A 6,800-nucleotide genomic window follows, 5' to 3' on the forward strand; every position below is an offset into this window, starting at 1 on the left:
CAGAAGACAGCATTGTGTACCTTTAAGCTTTCCAAAAGCATCATTTTGTCAAATTGCTGACTGAATTTAAAGTGAATTCACGCTGGTATCAATGAAAAGAAAAACAATTAATTTGAAACCCAACCCAGACAGATCCTCGTTTGAATTAAATTTGAAATCACATCAGTTTTTTAATGCTTGTATTTTTATTTCGAGCGATTTGTTTTTATTTGTCAAAACGCATATGTATATATATATCCACTTGTTGCACTTGCAGATTGCTACAGACATTTGTGCTTTTATAAAACATTGGACTCATTAAACACTATTCATTATCATCTGTCACCACAAGCTGCTACGCAGTAACATTCAAAACAAGCATCGCCACCATATCGTGAACTAGCTGTGGTTCTGCTGATTCTATGATTAGGGATAAAAAGCTTTAATATCTTAGAGAAACAAGATAAAATGAACCGCATACTTCAAATCACAACTGCAGCACAATAAAACAACCAGCAAGACAGATGTTCAGTTAACTTCCTGATGTGCAGCGTTTGTTACTAGAAACTGAACGAAATAATTGCTGTTTAATCGAGTTACAACTCTTAACAATACTGGAGAATCGCATGCTAGACATTAAAAAAAAGACTTATTTAACTGGAAGTAAATGGCTGTATGTAATGTTTACTGACTGAATGTGGAACCGCTTCGCTTGCCTTAATGTTGAGACCGATTTAAAGTTTCAGAAAGGTTCTGTGTTCTCCTCCAAACCCGCGATAATAACATCGTTTACTCCCTAATGTCCTCCTTTAACATCCCATCATCCAGGAAAATAAAGAAAAAGATATGAATTCACTCTGAAACACTTGTAGCCACAGCGTGGATATAATGGTAACTCACTATTAATATTTAACACTTACGCGGCACCAGGAAAATATTTTTACGCGGAGAAAGTTCCTCGGGTCCCTGTTTGGTTTGGATCAAAGTTACTTTACACCGAGGGTTTTTGTTACTCGACAATTCGCAGCAACTCACACCTTGCGCCCAGCGCCTGTCCATATAAAGTATAAAGAGTGGAAACGGTGTGTAAAGTATAAGGATCAGCGCCAACAGGCTGCAGGCTAATCGTCTCCAGCAGGCGGTTCTGACGCCACCAGGAGGACGTGCTCGCTCGTTGAGAAGGTTTGAGTGAAATCCATGGCAACCAGCGCTTTCAGATTGGAGGATTTCCCCCCCTTAAAATGGAAATGATCAAGCTGAGGGGAAACGATCATTCACACTGCACACACACACTCTGTTAATAGGCAGCTCTCCCGCATCTTCTGACTGATACAATAATCCCAGAATAAGGCAAACTATGGATCTCAAAAGACATGACACGTGAGCGTTATATTTAATTGTATTGTATATGATTTATGTCAGGGTCGACACTGAGATGTGTTGCAAAACATCTGCATAACAGTTCATTATCTGAGCTATAGTCTTCACATTCTGAAGCTGTGTTCCCTGAAAGAACTACTTTTCAGCCAGGTACATCTCTTTTCATTCTTTTTATTTTAAATAGAGTTTTTTAAGTCAAACTAAAACGCAGGATTGCCAATGGCTTGTTATGGTGGGTAATGATAAGCAGAGAAGTATAAAGGAATTTCAAATAATGGTATATAAAAAATAAATAAATCACAAATTTACTCCAATCATACACTAACACAACATTTAATCTTGTTCTTTTTTAAGTCTGTATTTTTTATATATTTAGTTTTGTACATTTATTCATTTTAGTTCAGTTTTATTTATATCTGTCATGCTTTTGACATTTCCTCATTTTTGTTCATTGCTTGTTTCGTTAAAACTAAAATTACCCTAAATGATGTTTACAACAGATTGATTTGCAAGTAAACATGAACTTATTGCATCAAATGACTGTTTATTTACAGCAGAGTTGCACTAAGTGCATCAAATATTGTATATAGATGATCTCCCTCGAAACACTGCTGTATTTTTAGTTACTCTCCTTGAGATGTAGCTCTAGACTCAAGATCAGCCAGCAGCAAAGACCCATCAGCTGGGTGAGAGCCTGGGGCAGAAATCCTGTTATTTGTTCTATGCATATGTTTGGTGAGAGCCTGGGGCAGAAATCCTGTTATTTGTTCTATGCATATGTTTATTTGACCTAACTATCTGGAGTAGAACTGCAAAGTCTTAGCAACCTATGGTTAGCAGACTGGTTGAACATGAAATAACATTAAGATTTACATATCATCATCATCATAGGCAGTCCCTTGGAATCAAGGAAGACTTGCTTCCACTCCTGAAGTGAATTCTTTGGTGGTTGAACAGTCCAATACGAGAGCCACAGACTCTGTCACAGGTGGGACAGATAGCTGTTGAGGGAAGGGGTGGGTGGGACTGGTTTGCCACATGCTCTTTCCGCTGTCTGCGCTTGATTTCTGCATGCTCTCGGCATTGAGACTCGAGGTGCTCAGCGCCCTCTCGGATGCACTTCCTCCACTTAGGGCCAGGGACTCCCAGGTGTCAGTAGGGATGTTGCACTTTATCAAGGAGGCTTTGAGGATGTTCTTGAAGCGTTTCCGCTGCCCACTTTGGCTCGTTTGCTGTGAGAGAGCTCCGAGTAGAGCACTTGCTTTGGGAGTCTCGTGTCTGGCATGCGGACTATGTGGCCTGCCTAGCGGAGCTGATCGAGTGTGGTCAGTGCTTCAATGCTGGGGATGTTAGCCTGAATGAGGATGCTGATGTTGGTGCGCCTGTCCTCCCAGGGGATTTGTAGGATCTTGTGGAGACATCGTTGGTGATATTTCTCCAGCAACTTGAGGTGTCTCCTGTACATGGTCCATGTCTCTGAACCATACAGGAGGGCAGGTATTACTACAGCCCTGTCGACCATGAGCTTGATGGCAGTTATGAGGGCCTGGTCTTAAAACACTCTTTTCCTCAGGCGGCCGAAGGCTGCACTGGTGCACTGGAGGTGGTGTTGGATCTCATCGTTGATGCCTGCTCTTGTTGATAGGAGGCTCCCGAGATATGGGAAGTGGTCCACGGTGTCAGGGCCACGCCGTGGATCCAAATGACTGGGGGGCAGTGCTGTGCGGTGAGGACAGGCTGGTGGAGGACCTTTGTCTTACAGATGTTTAGCGTAAGGCCCATGCTTTCGTATGCCTCAGTAAATACGCTGACTATGTCCTGGAGTTCAGCCTCTGTATGTGTGCAGGCGTCGTCCGCGTACTGTAGCTCGACGAAAGAGGTTGGGGTGGTCGTGGATCTGGCCTGGAGACGGCGCAGGTTGAACTGGTTCCCACTGGTTCAGTAGTTTAGTTCCACTCCAGCTGGGAGCTTGTTGACTGTGAGGTGGAGCTTGGCGGCTAGAAAGATTGAGAAGAGGGTTGGGGCGATGACGCAGCCCTGTTTGACCCCGGTCCAGATGCGGACTGAGTCTGTGATGGATCCGTTGGTAAGAATCACGGCCTGTATGTTGTCGTGCAGCAGGCGGAGGATGGTGACGAACATTTGGGGGCATCCGAAACGGAGGAGGACGCTCCATAGACCCTCACGGTTGACAGTGTCAAAGGCCTTTGTAAGGTCGAAGAAAGCCATGTATAAGGGCTGGCTTTGTTCCCTGCATTTTTCCTGTAGCTGTCGCGCTGCAAAAATCATGTCCGTTGTGCCTCGTAGGGGATGAAATCCGCACTGCGCCTCCGGGAGGAGCTCCTCGGCCATGGGAAGAAGGTGGTTGAGGAGGACTCTAGTAACGACTTTCCCAGTGGTTGATATCAGGGGGATTCCTCTGTAGTTGTCGCAGTCGGACTTGTCCCCTTTTTTAAAGATGGTCACGATTACTACATCTCTGAGATCCCCTGGCATGCTCTCCTCCCTCCAGATGAGAGAGATAGGTCATGTATTTGCGCTAGCAGTGTCTCTCCGCCATACTTCAATGCCTCAGCAGGGATTCCGTCCGCACCCGCAGCCTTGTTTTTAAATTGTCTTATGGCTTTTTCTATCTCGTGCAGTGTTGGGGAGGTAGTGGCGGGTAACATGCTGCGGGATGGAGTCAAGAACACTCGAGTCAAAGACAGAGTCTCGATTGAGGAGACCTTCGAAGTGCTCCTTCCAGCGGGCCCTGACTGCCCCGGTGTCCTTGATGAGTGTTTCCCCGTTCTTGGCCGGCAGTGGGGTGGGGCCTTGGGTGTTTGGCCCGTAGGAGACCTTAACTGCGATGAAGAATCCGCGCATATCATGGTTGTCGGCCAGCTGCTGTATCTCCTGTGCTTTCTCCATCCACCACTTGTTCTTTAGGTCCCGGGTTTTTTGTTGGACCTCAGCCTTGAGCCGTCTGTAATGCTGCTTTGCTGCTCCCGCGTTGGGTTGTTGTTTAAGGCTTAGAAATGCCCTGCGCTTGTGATCTATTAGCTCTTGGATCTCCTGATCATTCTCATCAAATCAGTCCTGGTGTTTCCTGGTTGAATAACTGAGCGTCTCTTTGCAGGCACTGGTTATGGAGGCCTGGAGGGCAGACCAAGCGCTGTGGGCATTCTGCGTCTCGGGGTCCTCAAGGCACTTTGAGGCGCTGGCTGTATAGGGCTCTCTTAGCTGGGTCCTTAAGTGCCCCGGCATTGACTTCTTTGCGGCACTGCTTCTGCTGCCCCCCTCTACTTTGGGGCTATGTTGATATCGATGATGGATCGGATTAGGCGGTGAGAGCTAGGTGAGAGACTGAAGCAGAAATCCTGTTATTTGTTCTATGCATATGTTTATTTGACCTATCTCTCTGAAGCAGAACTGGAAAGTCTTTGCAACCTATGGTTAACAGGCTGGAGGATCAACCACTGGTTGAACATGCAATAACATTAAGATTTACATAATTATGAGTAAGAATAGCCAGTAATGACAATTTATCTTTTTATTAATTTTAGAAAATCCCTTGTTTTTTTTGTTATTTCCCATATAAGTGGCTGATGCCAGAATTAATTTTTAACAATCATTTGTAACAGTCATCCATAGAAAGCTTATGGCCATTAATAAAACAATGCAGTAAATCTATCACCAAGAGCCTTCAATAAAACAGAACATGTTGGAATGTACAGCAGGTCCATTAATATCTGCAGAGAGAAAAGATGGGTTCATGTTTTGGGTGTCAAACTTTTATCAGAATATCTCACATGTCCAGTTCTGACAAAGTGCCTGTAGCCAATTCTATTTGGAAATGCTGAGGGACTTGCTGTATATGTTCAGCATTTTCTATTCAGTTTCCACCATTTGCAGGTTTTTCTTTTCAGTTCCACCGAGGGTCCTGTCAGCTTTACTCAGTTGGCAGCACTTTGTCTCTGAGTTAGAAGGTTCTGGTCTTAAATCTCGCTCCTAAACTGGAGCGCATAATCTGTGCTGGCACTTAAGTCAAGTGTCAGAGGCTGCATTGTCAGAGGCGCTATCCTTGGCAGATGTTAAACTCAGACTCTGTCTGCCACTTCGGGTGGACACAGAAGTGTTATGGCACTTTTGAAGAAGAGCAGGGAATTCTCAGTGTGTCATGGCCAACATTTCCTCCACAATCAACACCAACAGAAAAAGGTTCATTGATCATTCATTCATTTGCTGTTTGCGGGACCTTGATGTGCGCAAGTTGGCCGCTGTGTTTACAACAACAACTTGCTTTGAAATGGCGCCTTTAATGTAGTAAAATGTCCCATGGCGCTTAACAGAAGCATTATCAAACAAAATTTGACACTAGGCCACATAAGGAGATATTAGGACAGGTGACCAAAAGTTTCATCAAAGAGGTAGGTTTTAAGGAGCGTCATAAAGGAGGAGAACGAGGTAGAGAGGTGTAGAGGTTTAAGGAGAGAATTCCAGAGTTTAAGGCCTAGGCAGCTGGAGGCATGGCCACCAATGATGGAATAATGAAAATTGGGGATGTGCAAAAGGCCAGAATTGGAGGAGTGCAAGTTGTAGGGCTGGAGCAGGTTACAGAGATCGGGAGCAGCGAAGCCATGGAGGGATTTGAAAATAAGGATGAGAATTTTAAAATCAAAGCGTTGCCAGATGGGAGCCAATGTAGGTCAGCGAGCACAGGGGTGATGGGTGAACAGGACTTGGTGCAAGTTAGGATGCAGACAGTAGAGTTTTGGATGAGCTCAAATGCATGGAGGGTGCAAAGTAGGAGGCTGGCTCGAGGCGCATTGGAATAGTCGAGTCTAGAGGTAACAAAGGCATGGATAAGAATTTCAGAAGCAGATGAGCTGAGGCAGGGCTGGAGACAGGCGATGTTATGGCGGTGAAATTAGGCGGTCTTGGTGATGGAGAGCATACTCAGCTCCCTGTCCAATATGATGCCAAGTTTGAGAACAATCAGGTTCAGCTTCAGGCAGTGGCCAGGGAGAGAGATGGAGTAGGTTCCTATAGAACAGAGTTTGTGGCAGGGACAGAAGAAAATAGGGCCGAAATTCACCTCTGCCAGAAACGGGTTGCACCTACTGTTTTTCCTGTCCTTTCACCGCCACGGTGGATGCGATGGCCTCTTGTGCGAAATTCAGCTTTGTCTTTTATTTCCAAGCGGGGCGGAAGTCTATAATGGGGGCGGAAGTGAGGGCCAGAACGAAGTGTCCGTCATAAGAGGGGTAGAAGTGGGGGCGGGCAGAGTGTCCGCCGCTGTCAATAATGTCAGCCTAGCGCTGATGACATCATCACGCTGGCGCCTCACCACGTCTCTCCCCTTCACTTAAAGGGAGAGCTGCTGCGAGCTCTGTGATTCTTTTAGTTAGGTCCACTGGGCCACTAGGGGGGGTTTTGGCTGGCCAGTGGCCTGGCATCCA

Source organism: Pristiophorus japonicus, chromosome 12, assembly GCF_044704955.1.
Source record: "Pristiophorus japonicus isolate sPriJap1 chromosome 12, sPriJap1.hap1, whole genome shotgun sequence".
In the NCBI taxonomy this organism is placed as follows: Eukaryota; Metazoa; Chordata; class Chondrichthyes; family Pristiophoridae; genus Pristiophorus; species Pristiophorus japonicus.